This window comes from Thamnophis sirtalis, unplaced genomic scaffold (genome assembly GCF_051295495.1).
Source record: "Thamnophis sirtalis isolate CommonGarterSnake01/CBP01778 unplaced genomic scaffold, rThaSir2_p1.2 scaffold_11, whole genome shotgun sequence".
Lineage (NCBI taxonomy): Eukaryota > Metazoa > Chordata > Lepidosauria > Squamata > Natricidae > Thamnophis > Thamnophis sirtalis.
The window spans coordinates 66,233,497-66,253,923 of record NW_028261391.1 but is presented as its reverse complement, the minus strand read 5'-3'; the positions used below and the strand labels follow the sequence as shown (position 1 = coordinate 66,253,923).

The following is a 20,427-nucleotide window of genomic DNA, read 5'->3' as shown; positions in this document are numbered from 1 at the left end:
GGAATTCAAAGCTTGGGTTAAAAGTATATAGAAAGGGCAAACAGGAATTATTACAGCTAATGGAGTACTAACAGCAGATTTTCAAATCAGCAAGGGATCACACAAGGTTGTTCTACTTATTATTTATAGAGCCGAGGTGGTGCAGTGGTTAGAGTGCAGTACTGCAGGCCACTTCAGCAGACTGCTATCTGCAGTTCGGTGGTTCAAATCTCACCGGCTCAAGGTTGACTCAGCCTTCCATCCTTCCAAGGTGGGTGAAATGAGGACCCGGATTGTTGGGGGCAATATGCTGACTCTCTGTAAACCGCTTAGAGAGGGCTGAAAGCCCTATGAAGCGGTATATAAGTCTACCTGCTATTGTTATTGCTATTATTCTTATTATTTATTCTTGCTTTAGAAATATTGGCAGAAAAAGTCCAAGACAACAAACAATACCAGATCTTAAAATCCACGGAATAAACTAATACAGAAAGAGAAAAGGCAATACAATAATTGATTAAAAATCCAAAGCTTTTGTGAATTCTAGATATAAAAACAATGTTCAAAATACCAAAAACAAATACAATTTTTTTTAAAGAAATTAAGTTGGAAATCACATTTTACTAGGTATTATCCCCTGGGTGACTCAGGCCAAATGCTATGGCCCCCGATTCATCAAGGAAAGCCCTTCTTACACCATCGTGAAAGCTCTTTCAAGTCTTTCAGCCAGCATGAAAGCATCCCTCACCAACTCAAGTGCTAGAAAGCAGGGGGATGCCCCCCTATCTGAGGGCCCAGTGCGCCATCAAAACCAGCACTTTGGACGTAAGTGGCATCCCACAGATTCCTCACAGAAGCCAAGTGCCTCATTATCGGCAATCACCGGGCCAGAAAAGCTTCAGCTGTGTGAGATCAGCAGGTAGACGATTTAAACAGGGATTGTCCTGTTCCTGGAAGCAACGCTTTCATGCTTTCTTACTCCTGACTATAAGCTTGACCAGTGCATATTTCTGACCAGGCCTATGGCTTTTCTCATAGCACTTTGTCTGTTTTCAGATTACGGACTGTTCATCTTGGCTTTGCATTTCCTCCTCAGCAAGTAGTAATTGTGCGCATGAACCAGTGGTGGGTTTCAAAAATTGTTCGAACCTACTCTGTGGGTGTGGCCTTCTTTGTGGGAGTTCCTTGCCGCCCATGTGACCGGATGGGAGTGGCTTGTTTTAACACAAACCAAAGATGCCTTTTAAAAAACAAGTTTACATCCTATTCTTATGCATGCCAGTGCTGGGTGTGAGGTAATTTAAGGTGGTTCTGACAAGTGTCGTCGGCATCTTCATATCCGGTCACATGGGCGGCAAGCCACTCCCATCCAGTCACATGGGCGGCAAGCCACTCCCACAAAGGAGGCCACACCCACAGAGTAGGTTCGAACAATTTTTGAAACCCACCACTGCCCTGTCTTTCTGCAAATTAACCATAAGTAAGTAGAACTAAGATTTTTTAAAAATAGCTATCTGAGCCAAAGGCAAAATGGTTTAGAAGAAGCCTGCAACAATACAGATTTCTCTTCCTGAATTGGCCTCCTGGCACCTACCACTATATGTGTTATATTCTCAGTTAAGAGCTCCATTGCATTATTTTTCTTACTGGAAAATATTTGTACAGAAATATAAAGTTGTGATAATGCTGTGACCTTGGGACGAAGAATAGGTAGTGCAGTACTGTATAATACTTAAGATTTAAGATTTAGTTTATTTGTATGCCGCCCTTCTCCGGGAGGGACTCAGGGCGGCGAACAACTCAAAGGGGGGAAAGGGGAACATAGAACACAATACACGTGATTTAAAATAAACAAGAATCATACAGCCACACAGGTCGAGAGGGGAGGGGAACTCATCAGGCCTGCCGGCACAGCCAGGTTTTAACGGCTTTCCGGAAGGCCTGGAGAGCGGTGAGGGTCCGAATCTCCGCGGGGAGTTCGTTCCAAAGGGCCGGAGCTGCCACAGAGAGTGGTAGCCAGGTGACATTGGTTGGTGGACGGAACCCGGAGGAGGCCGACCCTGTGTGATCTAACGGGTCTTTGGGAGGTAATTGGCAGCAGGCGTAGCAGTATCCAAGCAGTAGTACTTGGATACTACCATCTTCTAATGCTACATGAAAATCCACTACATTGCTAATATAAGTAGCCCTTCATTTACAACCGCAGTTGGAACTGTAATTTCAGTCAGATGTAGGCACTCCGTGACTAAACCCATTTTTATAGCGGTTGTTAAGCAAATCATGTGGTCATAAGTCTGAATTACATGGTTGTTGAGCCAATCAGGCAGCTTTAAGCGCAAACCCATTTTTCCGAATGGTGTTTTTTTGTTTTTTTTTAACCAGAAACTGGCAAAAAATCTGGAATTTGTCAAAGAACAACGCAAAGCATGACTGTGGGGTGTTGTAACCAGTCATAAATTGGTTCCCAAGTGCCTGAATGAGGTCATGAGACTAGAAGGCTGGGAAGGACATTTTTTTAATGGCTGGAAATGCTTTAGGGATTATAGAGTACCCTTTTCAAGGCCTTCAGAATGTAGAACAGTGATTAATCTTCCCAAGCTAATGTTTTCTTCTTTATTATTATTTTTTTATAAATTTTTATTTTAAACACATAAACACATCAACAGAAACAAACACTTGACTTAAAACAACATAGGAACAAGAAGGTCCATCGTATAACATACCGCAGTTCCGTATCGGTTTCTTTGCAGTTAGTGTTTTCCCTTCTATACATTTCTATCTTGCATCCATGGTCCCCTTATTCGTTATCCATTTTTATGTACAATCCTATATTTATTTATACTTAGCTATTTATAACAAAATATTGTTTACCTACATTGTGTTTTATATTCTTAATGTCAATTATTCTCTTACATACAATTATAGGTATACATTCACCTAGTTATTCTTTTTCTTTGCCATTCTTATGCTTTTGTTATTCCATTTAAAAGGTTATAATATACAGTTTAAGTTGCTTTGTTTACCATCCCTAGTGCCTGTTGTAACACCACCTTATTTTCCCTTTCCCTTCCTTCTCTACTTCCTTCCTTACTCCTCTCCTTCCCCTCCCTTCTTCCCTTGCCTCTCCCCTACTCCTACCCTCTCTCTTCCCCTTCCTACCCTCTCTCCTTCTCTTTCTCTCCCTCCCTCACCTCCTTCTCTTTCTCTCCCTTCCACCCACCTCTCCTTACCTCTTTCTTCTTCCCTTACCTCTTCTCCACTCTTCCTCTTCCTTTCCTACTATCTCTCCTTCTCTTTCTCTCCCTTCCACCATCCTCTCCTTTCCCTCCCTTCTTCCCTCCCTTCTCTACTTCCTTAATGTTTTCTTCTTTAAATATCCTCCAATTCAGAAGAAATAAGTTAGAAAAGGTCTGATCTATTGTATAACAACAATATGAAGGAACGTGAAAATTGGAATGTGTTTTAAGAACTACATTTCTTCTGTTGAATGGGGAAACATCATTAAATCTGGGTCTCAATATAGATCAAGTCTTTCTGAATTCCCAACTTGAAGATCTATCTTCTAATTAGAATACTAGTTATGACAGGAAACCCTTTCATATTTGTTATCACAACTTTAAAAAAAATGATTTAAGAAAGAAAGAGGAAAAGGAGGAAAAGAGTTAGAAAAAGACGAGAGAGAGAAAAGGGGAGGGAGGAGTCTAGTTTATTATGTAATATAACTGGCAACCTTTTCAACTTGAATAAATTACTGAGCACCTCATTCCTGCAAGTAACTATAAACGAAGAAATCATTATAATGATGGTAAACTATATGCTTCTTCAAACATCAAACAAGAATCTTATATACTGTATTATTATAGCTATACATTCTATATATCTTTTAATAATTTTGACCTATACAGACTGGGAATGTGCGGCATTTTGCTTCTGTCCTGAAACTTTTTCATATATTTTCTTCAACCTTTTTAAAATGCTCTACTTTTATACAGAACAAAGGCTTCTAGATCTGTCATATTTGAAATCAAAAACACTTAAAGTAACAAAATGCTTCAAATACTGTTTCTCTCCTTTTACTATCTTGTTCCAGTCTTCCAAATAAACACCTAAATAGACATGCCCATTATGATATAAATTACCAAAAAGTTAAACTGAGACTGTTTTTTTTTAAATCCAAAGCCCAAGAAACTAAAGAGACAGCAGTTTATTTAAATCACTGTTCATTACTTAACTCTACTCCAGTTTGAGAGGGGTAGCTGTTGGTTGCTTCCAACCATCACCATGCCTTTTCCCCGTGACCCGTCAAAACCGCGGTCCACAAAAGCGCGATCGACGAAAGCGCGCATTTGACGTCATCACAGCACGACGGAAAAAATTAAAAATTGAAATAAAAATAAAATTAAAGCAAGCCGATTCACATAAAGGTAAGGGTTAGGTTTAGGTTTAGGTTTAGGGTTAGGTTAAGGGTTAGGGTTAAGTTTAGAGCGTTAGGGTTACGTTTAGTGTTAGGTTAAGGGTTAGCGTTAGGTTTAGCGTTAGGTTAAGGGTTAGGTTTAGGGTTAGATTTAGGCTTAGGTTAAGGGTTAGGTTTAGGGTTAGGTTTAGGGTTAGGTTTGGGGGGGTTAGGGTAAGGTTTTCGCTTTATTTTTACATTTTTCGATCACAGCGCGATGTTTTCGTCGCGCTGTGATGACGTCAAATGCGCGCTTTCGTCGACCGCGATTTTGTTGTCCGCGGTTTTGTGGTGGAACCCCTTTTCCCAGCTTCTATGTCAGACTCTAACATCTGCAACTATAAGGTTAAAACAGGCATCAAAACAGAAGTGTAGAATGCCTGAATCAAAGGCTGCGTGGAGCCTTTCTTAATAACCCAAAAGAAGAAATTCCACTGAGTTTTGGAAGTGGTGATAACCATCGCAACATATATTTTGACAACAAAATGATATTTCCTTTCCAAGTGAGAAATGTCACCAGTGTAACACAAAGGTTTTAAAACGGTTATAGTTGTAATAGTAACCATTCAACATGCTTTCTTGACGAGAACTAGTGTGTTTTAAAAACTGAAATATTATTTAAATCCAAAATGTGAACATAGTAATATTGTACACTTAAAGCATTTGTCAGCCATTAATTCACTAATTAAATGTGTGGCCATGATTTTATAAAAGTGTAATTAAACCTTAATACTTTCTACTACTAAATACTATATACTATAAATGAATTCCATTATGGACCTTTATTTTGCCCCAAAAAAGATTCAAGGTTCAGTTTTGTCCCAATACTTGATATTTCTGAAAATACTGTGCTAGATAGACTAAATGATCTATTTTACAGGATTAAGAAACTTATGTTCCAATGTATTTCCCATTAAGTGAATAAATAATTATCTTAACAGTAGCACTGTAGATGAGAGGACAATATTATTCTGGACTAAATATTCCTCCTTTAGCAACTGGCTTTGGGACTGGCAACCTAGTCATTAAACAAAGAGGTTGCTTAAAAGCAATAGCAGTTAGACTTATATACCGCTTCATAGGGCTTTCAGCCCTCTCTAAGCGGTTTACAGAGTCAGCATATCGCCCCCACAGTCTGGGTCCTCATTTCACCCACCTCGGAAGGAATGAAGGCTGAGTCAACCTTGAGCCGGTGAGATTAGAACCGCTGAACTGCAGATAACAGTCAGCTGAAGTGGCCTGCAGTACTGCACCCTAACCACTGCGCCACCTCGGCTCTTTAGCAACTGTGCTAATGAATTTACATAGGATAATGCATACTGAGTAAATGTAATGACAAAAATATGAATGACAGAGACGCCATGAAAATTATAAATGCAGGCATTGGTCACAATTATTTTTTCAACACCATTGTAACTGTGAGCTATTGCTGTCCAAGGCAACTTGCTAAGTGAGGATTGTAATTGCTATTGTGTCTTATTGCTAGGATTTTAAATTAGGTTTTTAGATATTCAGTCTGTTCTGAAGCTGACAATATCTAATAATTAGTGAAAATTCCAAATGCTGACTGCGTTTTTAATACACTAGTTAGAAATCAACCAATCAGATTACTGATAACTTATTGAAAGGCAATATAATTAACTGTGAATGAATTAGATCATAACTACCTATCTCCAGTTGAGAAAAGTATCCAGAATAATATGTTATTCTCAGTTCTAAGGCAGGAAGACTGCAGTAATGTAAAACAAGAAACTGCAACTACATTTGCACAGCAGACAAACCAACAGTTTATTTAACAGCAGCAATTCAGTAATATGAAAATAATTACTTTCAACAAAACATCTAATAAAGTTGCTCATCCCAGATGATTGCAGACATGAACACAGTTAATATCTGAAAGAAATTCTCTCCTTCCAATTTAACAAAAATCTTGACATGAAAACAGAATGGTCCTCGTGAAACTGGAGCAATCTTGATAATATTTTTATGCCTGTAATTACATCCCAAACTGTGAAAGCTACTTAAAATTGTAATAGATGGAAAGTACTAAGTGGTCAAAATAATATTTAAAGGCACATCATTTTGGTAAGAACTAAAAATATATTGTTAGCATTTGATTTTGACTGCAAATTTAAAGTAAATGGAAAATAAACAAAAACTCTAGCAGAAACATGGATATGAATGCATTAGGTTAGATCTCCACAAGTACAAGAGTGATTCATTATTGGAATGATATCTTGATCAGTATGAGATAAAATATGAAAAGTTGACTGTACCAAGAGCAGCTGTGCTGCAGAGGTGGGTTCCTACCAGTTCGCACCTATTCGGTAGAACCGGTTTGTCAAATCTACCGAACCGGTTAGAAGAGGTTTCACCAGTGGACCCGGAAAGCAGGCCACACCTACAGAAGAGGTTCCAACAATTTTTGAAACCCACCACTGGTCCTTGGATATGCTTATTCTACACTATCACGCTCCTATTTATAAAACTCAGTGCCTCTGTGAAAGGTAAGGATGACTACTGCGTTTGTGGTGCAATCAGAACATTGCGGGTGTTGAAGTTGTTTTAATGCAAACCAAAGATGCCTTTTAAAAAGCAAGTTTACATCCTATTCTTATGCATGCCAGTGCTGTGTGTGAGGTAATTTAAGGTGGTTCTGACAAGTGTCGTCGGCATCTTCATATCCGGTCACATGGGCGGCAAGCCACTCCCATCCAGTCACATGGGCGGCAAGCCACCCCCACAAAGGAGGCCACACCCACAGAGTAGGTTCGAACAATTTTTGAAACCCACCACTGCTGTGCTGCAAGAAAAAGGAACCTGTGTGAGCATAGTGATAAGTCTAATAATAAGATCAGTAAGGTGTTTTGACAAAAAGATGTTAATACCAGAATGAACTGGTGTTGACATTCCATTCCAGACAAGTACCACCACATCAATTATGGGCACAAAGCATCCAAGAAGACATAATAAACTGTCCAACAATATACTGTATTCCCATTGGCCTTAGTTTCTATGGGTACAGAGGATAATGTAAAAAAAAACTTCCTTTTATTGTTCAGCCATGGTAAACACTGAGAGTTAGCATGGTATCTTTGAACCATGGTATCAGCTACTTGTATGACTGCAGCATTTAGTTCCCTGCAAAATAAACATAGCTCTATCTTGTCTTATTGCTGGAATGAGGCAGTAATGACAGGGTATGCTGTGCAGAGATTTAATAAACAGATTATAATAGGATAGCTGTTATCCTACTCATCCATAATTTAATTTATCAGCGCATGATATTACAACAATCATCAGAGAAATTATGAGGAGGGTTGTGTCAGAGCTGCATAAACTGTGAGTCGTGCTCATATAAAAGTCATGAAAACTAACAACTTAGAAAAACATTAGTCAACCAATAGGTCAGGCCAAAAAATTATACCATAGATCTCCCATTCTTTTTTTTCTTTTTTTAAAAAGGCAGATTTGTCCTGCTTCCTATTTAATGGTGTAGGGAAACTGTTTACTGGGTATGATTGATGCAGTGAAAAGTCTTAGTAGTTTTAGCACAAGAATAAAGAAAACATGATAGCTAGTTCAGTGTATTGGTTAAGGCAGGAGTCTGCAAGCTTAAAGACTCAAAGAGCCATTTGGACCCCTTTCAACCGGGAGCCACAAAACCTGGATGGGTGTGGCCAACTCGACCACTTCTACCCAGTCACATGACCCCTCAGCCACACCTACCTAGGTTTTGTGGCTCCTAGTGTTTTCTGTGGGAAACAGGTCTGTGTGTGTGTGTATGTGTGTTTCTCTCTCTCTCTCTCTCTCTCTCTTTCATTTTCCTTTTCTTTCTTTTTCCATCTCTCATCTTTCTCTTTCTCCGTCTTTTTCTCTCTCTCATCTCTTTCTCCGTCTCCCTCTCTCTCTCTTTCACTCATTCTCCCTCTTCGCACCTATTCGGTAGAACCGGTTCATCAAATCTACCGAACCGGTTAGAAGAGGTTCCACCAGTGGACCCGGAAAGCAGGCCACACCTACAGAAGAGGTTCCAAAGATTTTTTGAAACCCACCACTGGTCCTTGGATATGATTATTCTACACTATCATGCTCCTATTTATAAAACTCAGTGCCTCTGTGAAAGGTAAGGATGACTACTGCGTTTGTGGGGCAATCAGAACATTGCGTGTGTTGAAGTTGTTTTAACGCAAACCAAAGATGCCTTTGAAAAAACAAGTTTACATCCTATTCTTATGCATGCCAGTGCTGTGTGTGAGGTAATTTAAGGCGGTTCTGACAAGTGTCGTCGGCATCTTCATATCCGGTCACATGGGCTGCAAGCCACTCCCATTTGGTCACATGGGCGGCAAGCCAATCCCACAAAGGAGGCCACATCCACAGAGTAGGTTCGAACAATTTTTGAAACCCACCACTGCCCCGCCATCACCCTTACTTTCTCAGGTCAGATGAGAAGTAACTTGGTGGGGAGAGCGAGGGGCGGGGCCAGCGTGTGGTGGGTTCAGACGAACAGGGATCCACAGTGGGGGACGAAAGAGCCACATGCAGCTCATGGGCTGCGGGTTGCCAACACCCAGGTTAAGACTACCATGAGTTCAAGCCCTGCTTTAGGCACAAAGCCAGATGGGAGACTGTGTGCCAGTCACTATCTCAGTCCCAGAAAGGAAGCAATGGAAAACTATTTATGAAAAACTTTGCCAGTTTTTCAGGGGACTGGCCCAGGCAGTTTCTGAGAATTATGATTCTAACATGGGACAAAGAAAACAATTTTATTTTCCTGACTGCTTCTCCTACCACAGAGAATCGCTTGCTAGCAGTAAGACAGGCTTCAGTTGCTACCGGTATGTGGTTAACGAAGACTTGACAGTTGGATGAGGGCCTGGGACAGGAGATTTCACCACTTGTGTCTAAAAATTGTCAGCAGAATAAGTCATGTATAAAAAAACAGATCAAAATAACGCAATAGGGAAGCTGCCTAAGATCTTATAAGCGTTGGATCTCGCTGGGGAGTTTAACAACTGCAGTGCATTGTAATCCTTGCAAATTATTCAAAATACGCTGTATGTGCTACTTCCATCTACCCAAGTTCAATATTTCCTGCAAAACCAAATGCAGTTTCTAAAAGTTGCGTGGAATTGGTCCAACCAGCGGAGGTTTCTGCAGCTTTCGTATAGCGGTACAGAAATTAATTTCAAGAAATAAGCGAGGAGACACAATAGGAAACTAAATTTTAGGGCAGTTAAGTTCCGCTGTTCATTTCTTTGCGTGCTTATTGGTCAAGAACCCAAATGACTCTTGCCTCTATTTCCATGGAGCCCCAAAACGCACTTTGGTTATATTTTGCATTACCGACAAACAAGAACACGGATTGTCTATGGAGATTCTCAGTCATCCAGGCCACGGTTGTCCCAAAGGTGCTTTTTCCCCCCCTCAAGAAACAACTGGACTTTCTGGTTTTTCTTTAAAGACGTTTCGCTTCTCATCCATTGGAAGCGAAGTATTCAAGGAAAAACCAGAAAGTCCAACTGTCTCTTGAAAAAAGCATCTTTGGGACATTAATAACATGGTAGATAATTTACTAAAACAAATTAGAGATTTGATTTGATTTGATTATATTTGTATGCCGTCCTTTTCCCCCGAAGGGGACTCAGGGCGGCTCACAATTCAAATCAGGGAAGGGGGGTACAGACAAAAAATAAAACAAAACATAACAATGCATAATTTAAAAACACACAACAGTCATACCATTCGAGATGGGGGCAAGAGCTCTTTAGCCCCAGGCCTGTCGGAACAGCCAGGTTTTAAGGGCTATGCGGAAGGCCTGGAGGGTGGTGAGGGTATGAATCTCCACGGGGAGTTCATTCCAGAGGGTCGGAGCAGCAACAGAGAAGGCTCTCCTCCGGGTAGTCGCCAGTCGACACTGGCCAGCGAATGGAATTCGGAGGAGGCCTAATCTGTGGGATCTAATCGGTCTAGTGGAGGTGATTGGCAGCAGGCGGTCTCTCAAGTACCCAGGTCCGATACCATGAAGGGCTTTATAAGTGACGACTAGCGCCTTGAAGCGTATCCGGAGACCAATAGGCAGCCAGTGCAGCTCGCGGAGGATAGGTGTTACGTGGGTGAACCGAGGTGCACCCACGATCGCTCGCGCGGCTGCATTCTGGACAAGCTGAAGTCTCCGAATGCTCTTCAAGGGCTGCCCCAGATCAAAGTCCAATGCATATAAAGAGACTATATAATGCATTAATAGAAATGGATTCGGAAACAGAACTAGTTAAAGGCTGTATGATAAAAGTGGGCACAAAATTTTGAAGAACCAATAATGTTGGATACATGGGAAAAGATCTGGGTAAGAAATGTAAAGTTTACACAAGCCCCAAATTTGAGAGAAAACTTTTATAAGATGTTTTATAGATGGCATCTAGATCCTAAGAAACTGGCCTCTATGTATCTGAATTTACAACCTAAATGCTGGAGATGTGATTGTGTTGATGCTACATATTTCCATATATGGTGGACTTGTAAAAAGATCAGAGCATTTTGGATAAAAATATGGTGGATTATGCAAAATGTTCTTTAAAAGGGGATAGGGTTTACCCCTCAGTTATTCTTGTTAGGTATAACTACTGATTGTACTGTTATAGAGACTAACTTGATTTTGCATTTAATAATGGCAGCAAGACTGTTGGTGGCGCAATACTGGAAGAAGGAAGATTTGCCTACTGTTCAAGAATGGACATTAAAAGTCACAAACTTAGCAGAGATGGCTAAAATATCAGCATATCTCAAGGACCACTCAAATGAGAGATATAAACTGGAGCAAATACTAGAAGAAGGAAGATTTGCCTACTATTCAAGAATGGACATTAAAAGTCACAAACTTAGCAGAGATGGCTAAAATATCAGCATATCTCAAGGACCACTCAAATGAGAGATATAAACTGGAGTGGAGAAGATGGATTGACTATATTCAAATAAATATGTGTCTAAGAAATTCCAGATAGTTTATGACTGAAGAAAAAAGGAATGATATAATCTGTTTAGAGTTAACCTAGCAAAGAGGAGTTAAAGCTCAAATGAAAGATGATATTAAGTTTATCTTAGAATATCTTTGTTAAAGATATTGGTATTGGTTCTGGGAAGTCGGGGGGGGGGAGTAAGGGGTGTGTGGGTGGGGAGGGAAGTAAACATTCGTAAAAGTTTTTTTCCCCAAAATTTTCAATAAAAAAATAATAAGACGGGCTCTTTCGAGGGGTGGAGGGAGTCAAGAGTTTGGAGCCGTTTGCACCGTCGCCGGTGCGGTACTGCTGTTTCCGACGCCTCTCCGCTCCCCAAGAGTCGCCGCTTGAAGGACCTTGCTCGCCCCCCCCCCCCAAACTCAACAAGTCCACCGGCGTCGGAAGGAGCCGGCAACCCTCCCTAGTGGAGAACCAGCGGCAATTTCCCCACCCCACCCCCGGTCCCTTCTCTTTTTTTTCCCCGGCGCCAGGCGGCGGCGGCGGCGGCGCGCGCGGGCGCGCGTGCCTTCGCACAGTCCCTACTCCCGCTCGGCACCGAACCGACTGGCTGTCGGCACGCTGCGCTCTCCTTTCTCCCGTGCATTGCCTAAAGTAGGAGGAAAGGCAGCTTCCCACCCCCCGAAGCGCCCGGTCTGCAAACCCGGGAAAGGGTGGGGGGGAGAGGAGGAAAACGACAGAAAATGCTTCCAAGCGAAGAGCTGTGGGAGCCAGGTTTGCAAGCGGGACTCGCGAAAGAGACAGCCCCGCCGCCGCCACCTACCCCCCTTTCCTCCTCCGTTCTCCCTACAACAGCCTCCCGCCCTCCTTTCCTTTCTTTTTCAATCGGATCTGGGATCCCACTGGAGGGAGTTCAGTAAACGAGGACGTTTCCAAGGGCTGCGTGGCTTCTGTTACCCTGGCATTGAAATTGCCTGCGAGACTCCCGAATGAATTGATGTTGGACTGCGAAATCTAACGAGGAAGAACAGAGAGAGAGAGAAAAAGAGGCGTTGATAGTGGTTGGGGGTCTCCGGGAAGATATTTTTTTCCTTTTTTTCAAACCCTCCTCGCTGTGTTATCTTGCAGCAGATGCTCTTGCGAGAGCGGCTGGTTCCCCTGCAAGCTTGCAGAAGTGAGCCGAGAGAGAGATGCACCATCGCGAAGGAACCGCACTGACCTTTACTCATTTCTAAGGGAAACGCTTGCAAGGTAAGCAACCTCGCGCAGCCGGGATTTCTAGGGGGGACTGCAGACGCTTCCACCCCCCCCTTTCCCCAGCCCCCCAAATCCCCCCGAGGATCAAAGAGCGCCTTGACACAAGCCTCAGCATCGTTAAGGCTTCGGGAGAGCAGTGAGTTACCATGGCTGCCTAATTAAAACTTCCCAGGGAGAGAGAGAAGTCTGTGCACGCAGAGAGACGAGGCGCGTAACGCTTCCAGGGGGAGAGAGAAAGCGGGGTTGGTTATGCAATAGGACGCGGCTCCCCTTCGCAGCCTTGCAAGTTTCGCGGGGGATAAGGGCGGAGGAAGAGGGGAGAATAGTACTCCACCTGTCCCCAAATTGCGCTCTTCCATGGGGAAAAAATACGCCCGCAAATCGGGGATTCTTTTGGCACTTAAGCGCTGGGGATGCGCCTTTCCCCGGGCGTGGATTTGACAACTGATGTCTCCCGCTGGCTCGGAGGATTTTCCGCCGCCGCCGCTACTACTACTCGGTAAATGAGGTCCGCCCTTAGGGGGAGAGGGTGGGAACTGCGCGATCCACGGAGACTTATCCCAACGTGCCGCTAAGTTGGAGAACTTCCCGCACAAAGACACCCCGCGGACCTGGGTTGGGATTGTGATCTAGACCAGTGTTTCTCAACCTTGGCAACTTGAAGATGTCTGGACTTCAACTCCCAGAATTCCCCAGTCAACAAATGCTGGCTGGGGGATTCTGGGAGTTGAAGTCCAGACATCTTCAAGTTGCCAAGGTTGGGAAACACTGATCTATGGGCTGGACGAAGAGAAGCGCTCTCCGGGGAGAAAAGAAAACACCTCCTCCCCCTTGCAAGCCCGCTAAGCAGGTTGAATCCCGGGGAGATGCGCCAGGTGGAAAGGGAAAAAAAGAAAGTGAGCCAAAAGCAGCGCGCATCGGGATCCAACGTCCTTGCGTCCTGCTGCCTCATGCTGGGAAGGAGCGGGGAGGTGTCCGCCTTGCGCCTTTAGCACATAAAAAACCTTCTCCTGTGACCTCAGCTTCTCCACTTCATAAAACGAGCTCCAATAACTGGGCGCAAAGATTGCAGCTTAGAGAAGGAGGGGGGATAGGATAGGAAAGCTGGAGAGTTTAAATGTAAGCTCTTTTTTTTTGCACGCCCGGGAAGCCCCGGAACGAAATGCTGTATTACTCCGAAGGGTTGTCTCCAAAGATCCTGCCCCAAAGGGCCAGCTGCCTCTCCTTGGCACTGCAAAGCTAGAGCAGGCAGTGAAAGGGGTATAATTTCGACCTTGGAGGGGTTGAAATGGGTGAGAGATCTGACAGGCACAGAGGGGGTTCTTTAACTCATTAGTAGCTGGGAAAGAGATTAGAAAGACCATTCATTGCATCCCGATTCTGGAAAGCAGATGCTGCTGTAGTAAAATAGGAGGTATTCAAACAAAATGATACAAAGAATTGTCCGTTGGGTCCCTTTCCTTTCTGCATTCTGAAGTTCATACCTCTCCTGTTCTGTAATCTCTCATTCTGAAGGTATGTAGGTTAGAATCAAGATTATGGATAAAAAAATTACTAGGCAGACATCACATGATGTGGCCATTTCATCATCATGTATATTTATTCATAATTTCACTATTTAAGTATTTAATGGAGATGTTAAAGTAGGAAGATAAACTAAGCTGCATTTATTCATAATTTCACTAAGTATTTAATGGAGATGTTAAAGTAAGGAAGATAAACTAAGCTGCATTTATTCATAATTTCACTATTTAAGTATTTAATGGAGATGTTAAAGTAGGAAGATAAACTAATAGCTGCATACGTGTGTGTATGTGTGCAGATGATACTTCCGCGTACAGGTAGATAAGTGTCTTATTAGTAAAATGTAAAAATAAATCTTAGTTTTTGTTATGTTTATGTTTATCTTATAATCAGCAAAAATGCAGGGGTTCTGAATTTAGCCATATAGATGAATGCTCATTACTAGTAGAGACATAAGAGCATTTTTCAACAGTATCTGTACAATTTTCTCTTAAAAGTATTTTAATGTGAATTGGTTTAATCACACTAGCGTGAATTTTAAATAGATTTTAAAGTGGGATCAATATTCTGGTTTCAAATTAACGATGCAAAGTTATTTTGTCTAAAATATTGTGAGCAGTTTAAAGGGCTGATTGTTATTTCTTACAAATAAATGAGGAACCAGTTAATTGCAAAAATGATAATGAAATAAATCACTGATCAAAGGTTTAAAAATTTAAAGTGCTTAACATTCAGTACACTAGTTTCTTCATTAAATTAAAAAGCCAACCCTTACAGAAATACCTCATGTTGCAAGTGAGAAATTTTGTTGAAAGGGATAGATATCAAACTGCAAAAGACTGAATCAAAATAATCCAATAGTAAACTATTAACAATAGAATTATGTGAGCAGCCATGAAATGTGAAATAATTCTACTGCATATGGAAAAAAGAAAATGGAACTGTTTTTTTTTTAATTAATTCTCCCATCCAAAGAAATATAAGGCTGAGAAATAAAGTACATAGCATTGTTATTTTTGTATCAAACATAACAAAGCAATCCTAAAGATCTGTTCACAATAAAACCCTATTGAATTCAGTGGTGTTTTATTCTAAACACTGGATAAAGGATTGCAATTTAATTAAAAAAGTTCTTAAATATGTCCTGAATCAGAAGCAACAACTATAACCACTAATAGAAAACCAGCCATCTTTAACATGATGCTGTCCAGATGTGATGGGATTAATATTCAATTTAGTCGACGTGGAGAGGAACAGTTTAGAGAAAATTTGAACTAAAGAAGGGTTTTTTCTCTTAAAAACAATTGTAGGACCCAGTATTAACACATATACACAGAACTTTATGAAAGAATGTAAAAACTAAAAAAAAAAATAGTTTTTTCCATATACTTTAGGAGTGATCATAAATTTCCCACTTAAGTTTTAAAATGAAACTAAATATACAGTTCACTGCTGAATGGAAGTCACTTATTATTGTGCATAATAAATGCCATAGTTGCTATAAATAAATAAGAAAAAATATCTGTATTCTCAAATCTAGAAAATAATATAACTTGAAAATAATAGCATAATTAAAAAAACATACATAATAGTAGTTTTTAATTATGATTCTGTCCCTAAACTTTTCAGAGTTCAATAAAACTTTTTAACTCAATGTATTTGACACTTTAAAGAAACTAGTGACATTGCCTGGCCAATATGCTAGACTGCCAAATTGCATTGCCAAAGATGTTCTATAGTTCTGAAATTACTTTCTAGTTTTCATTTATAAATGATGTTTCTACAGGGCTCTGTGGGTCTTGCTCATAATGGTATTAAATGACAAATCCCAACTTTAAGGGTCACTTTGTTAGAATTGATTAATAATAATCTAACCAGTCTTCTCATTATTGACATTACTGTTTTGGCATTTATCAGATCTCTTTTTTTTATCTGCATTTGCAACTTGAGAAAGGTTTTCAGACTACAGAATGTATAAAACATACTAAGTAATTATCCTTTTAAAATGTTAATGTTTTATAAACAAGCTATGAACATAACATGCAAATATTTTATAGGCACATTCATTTTATGTGCAAAATATTCTCCTATTAATCTCACTGAGATTAAGACATGTCACTGGGAATGTTCATATCCTTCTGCATGATTTACAGATCATCCAATTAAGAGTGTCGTTGGTTAATATCTAACATAGGTAGTTAAACATCACTGCATGTGATATCACCAGTGAAGAAGAACATACCCAGATGATTTGGACTAATAACTAATACAACTAATGAAATGTTGTCACATCACTTGAAAGTAGTTTTTGAACAAATGATTTATACCAGCATATGATACAATTGACACTGCATTAAATGATGAGTCATGTAGCATGTTTTCCCTTTAAAATGTAAAAATAGTTATATAAAACATGGTGATTCTGTTTGTTTATAATATGATTCCAGTTCATGTAATGACTTCATCAAAAGCCTGTATCACTGGAAAAAAGAAATGGACAGCTTGGTAAACTGAACTGTTTTCAGTACACAATTCTCCAAGAGAATTCTATATAAATTAGCTTCACAGTTCAACTGTAAAGTTTCAAACAGATTTATGTCAAGACATTGTCAGCGTGAATAATTACAGCATAGGGTTTAACATTTTTAGATAACCTCATTCATGAATCATTACAAGTGATTAATGCTCCAGTGTACATTCATGAATAATTTAATTCACAGAACCTGGGGCTAAGGGCATAACAAAAAATTCAAAGACTACAATAACCTATATCTGGTCTTGGGTATTCAGGAAAACCCAGAAGACTATACAAACCAGATTTTTATATCTTCAAGAAAAAGAAGACCCATTATTGAAGAAGTCCAAAGAATCAATGCATTAGTTTTCAAGATAGTAAGTGCTTGGATTTCCCCCAAAACTTCTTCGAGCTTACCATTTGTTTTATAAACTGTGGCATTCAAGTTCTATTTACTTTCAGTTCTGCAGGCCAACCAAATTATTGGCACAGTGAATTTATAAAATGCAGATAGATAGGATATATCAGTGTTTCTCAACCTTGACAACTTGAAGTCCTGTGGACTTCAACTCCCAGAATCCCCCAGCCAGCATAGCTGGCTGGGGAATTCTGGGAGTTGAAGTCCACAGGACTTCAAGTTGTCAAGGTTGAGAAACACTGGGATATATAACCAAGAAGAGAGGGGCCTTAAATTCTATGTGAGCAACTGGACCAATCACAAGGAGAAAAAACAATCTCGAAACTGTGTAGTAATATCAATTAAAGCATTTAACTAGGACATAGTGTAATTATACAATAGCATTGTTATTCCTCTCCACTCCTACTCTCCTATCTTTCAAACTCTGTCCCTTATGCAGCAAAGCTAAAAGGGTACTCAAGGAAGCTAGGCAAGTAAAAGAGATAAGGCCATGTATGTTTCTGCGCAGTTAAATGTCCTGACTAGGATTTAGGATTATGCCAAGTGGAACTATTAAGATGCAGTGATGACCATCAACATGGATAATTTTAAGTAGAGGATTGAATGGGAAAAAAAAGCACTATAAATTAAATCAATACATTTATAGGAGCTAAAGACTGTCAGACTACTAGTTTTTATGGTTCATTTGTCTCTGATATCAGAACTAATATGGATGGATGAATTCTCAGTACCAGGTGTGTTTGTGTATTTGTCAATTTTTCACAATCTTTTCATAGCCATAAAGAGCAGAATGCTAGATTAAATGTGTCCTTCAGCTGATCCTGCACAGCTTTTCTTAGCCTGCTTTCATTGCACCACGCTTACATATTTGATGGTTTTTTGGCATCAGGTTAGGGAAGGCTGACCATAATGTTCCTTTTAAGTAAATGTATTGTCTCAAAAGGTTTACATTAGGAAATGCAGGAATGTTACTAGAGGGATTATGTAACTGTTTATAATTTTATTTATTTATGTACTTTCACATTCCATATGAATGTACATTCACTTTCCACATGTATATACTACACATGGTAGTACATGTTTCTTTCATGTGCATTTAATTTGTGCATTTAAGTTGCATTTTTCCCATCACATGCAAAAAACTTTGACATTTAATTCTACATTCGGGTCATTTAGTGAGGTTTTTTTTAGAACATAATGAGTTATTTAAAACAAAATATGTCCACAGTAAAATATATAAAATTGCTATTGCATATAAAGTTTTATCAGAAGACGTATGACAGTTATGTTTCTGCAACATAGCTAAGTTACTATTTCCCCCAAAGTGATAATGTCTTGATGACAGAGTTCAAGTTGAACAAAATATCCTTATCTAATCTTCAGATCCTTTTTCCTGTGCCAAATCCCTGGGAAGTAGCATCATAACTCAGAAGGGCTGGTACAAAGAACAAGTTACAACTAAGATTCAAATGCAGTGTTGATTTTATCTCTTCTATGTTCATACTTTGCTATTACATGAATCCTGTTTTTGTTTTGAACTAAACAGGAATATTTACTCTCCAAGTGTAAACAGTACAGACTTCTGCAAACAATATATTTTCTTGAAGTAGCAACCCCTTTTAAAAAAAAGTTTTGATTGTTTGAGATTTTCCTGGTTTCTGTCTATCACCGAGCATATTGAAATCTATATATTGTTTGTTAAACCTCTTAAACTTAACAAAAACCCTTTAGTGTCGGTACTGTTTATACATTTGTGCATTTAACAACTGAAATTGAATTTCTAGATAGTCTCAAATCAGATGCATCCTTTAACAGAGGGATCATGAAATACAAGTATGAGCTTTCCATAAGTATGTACAAGAAATATAACAGTTGCTACAGTTGACAGAGAAAGGCGATACAAGAAGAAATCCCTCCAACAAATTTTCTGTTGTATCTGTCAAAGACTGTTCCAGTTCTAACCACACAGTATTTTCCAGGACCATCATAACTAGTTTATAGATAGATTGTCTACTATTATAGTCCTTCTTAAACGCTGGAATAGCATCTAACAATCAATCTGGGCTACTTCATTATGCGATGTTGAGTTTGCTATTCTTTTGGTAAAGGGAATTGTTTATTTGAGTAACAAAATGAAGCACTGAAATGTACTTGTAAAATATATGACGGTAGTGATTTCTTCATAGCATTCATAGAACTGCATGGCAATATTAATTGACTTCATATACATTGCTGCATATTTCCTCTTCCCCTTTGCCTATTGACTAGGCATTTCTCATATTTGTGAAATGGTAAATTCAGATGAGAGACTAACCCATAAATGATTACTGCACTTATATACTTCAATAAAACACTTTGATGGATTTTCATTTCCATACACACAGAGATTTGTGAGTACACAGACACACACACACTCACTCACTCATACATATGTATCTTGGAATAAAAGCTTGCAATCAGTGGCTACTATGCATAGAAATAGTTTATCATAAAGAACATAAAGCCATTTGTCCTCATTGCTATGAGATCCCTTTCAATTCATTTACCATCTGAAAACCTACAGTGAGAGTATTACTGTTTGGCCATAGTCTGTTTCAATAATATGGTAACCATTATTTTTGAGATGACATAACCCTGTTTATACACTTGCTTTCTTATGATGAGACTGATCTCTTTCATAAAATGTTTTTATATCATAGGTAACACTACAAACAGTAGTTGCTTCCTTTTACTTTTGAGGACTGACACTATTTCCCACCAGGTTGAATTGGTGGAAGCATGAAGGATAATTAGAATGTTGGGACACTTTCAGTAAGAATGCTTCCTTTCATGTGTCACTATCCTGTCACTAAGCGTATACTAAATTGTTAACCTCATTTCACCTCATAGAGCCAAGGTGGCGCAGTGGTTAGAGTGCAGTACTGCAAGCTACTTCAGCTGACTGCTAGTTCGGCAGTTTGGCAGTTCAAATCTCACCGGCTCAGGGTTGACTCAGCCTTCCATCCTTCCGAGGTGGGTAAAATGAGGACCCGGATTGTTGTTGGAGGCAATATGCTGACTCTGTAAACCGCTTAGAGAGGGCTGAAAGCCCTATGAAGCGGTATATAAGTCTTAACTGCTATTGCTATAAAGCAGTTATCAACTACAACTATCTGTTGTATCATTAATACACCGCAGGAATGCTTATCCTTGTTCAGCACAGTTAACGTTAGAATCACTATTCTAGGTTAGTTCCTTCCGGTTCATTGCCATGCTGCTAATGCCTTTTGCCATAGTGGTTAAAAAAAAACTAACAATGGCAGTATTTTATTTAGTCATTATTTAA

General features: G+C 39.8%; 2 protein-coding genes across 5 annotated transcripts in view; one reads left to right on the top strand and one right to left on the bottom strand.

Moving 5' to 3' along the window:
• Positions 1-20,427, bottom strand: part of DOCK1 (dedicator of cytokinesis 1) — a 457,702-nt gene that overhangs the window by 227,621 nt on the left and 209,654 nt on the right. The gene's annotated exons all lie outside the window — the stretch shown is intronic.
• The window catches only part of INSYN2A (inhibitory synaptic factor 2A), a 59,998-nt gene continuing 51,932 nt past the window's right edge, over positions 12,362-20,427 (top strand). Inside the window, exon 1 of one of the 2 annotated variants that reach the window (XM_087725979.1) lies at positions 12,362-12,639. The gene's annotated coding sequence lies outside the window, so the exon portion shown is untranslated. The remainder of the gene's footprint in view (positions 12,640-20,427) is intronic. The other variant, XM_014073038.2, reaches the window with a different exon arrangement.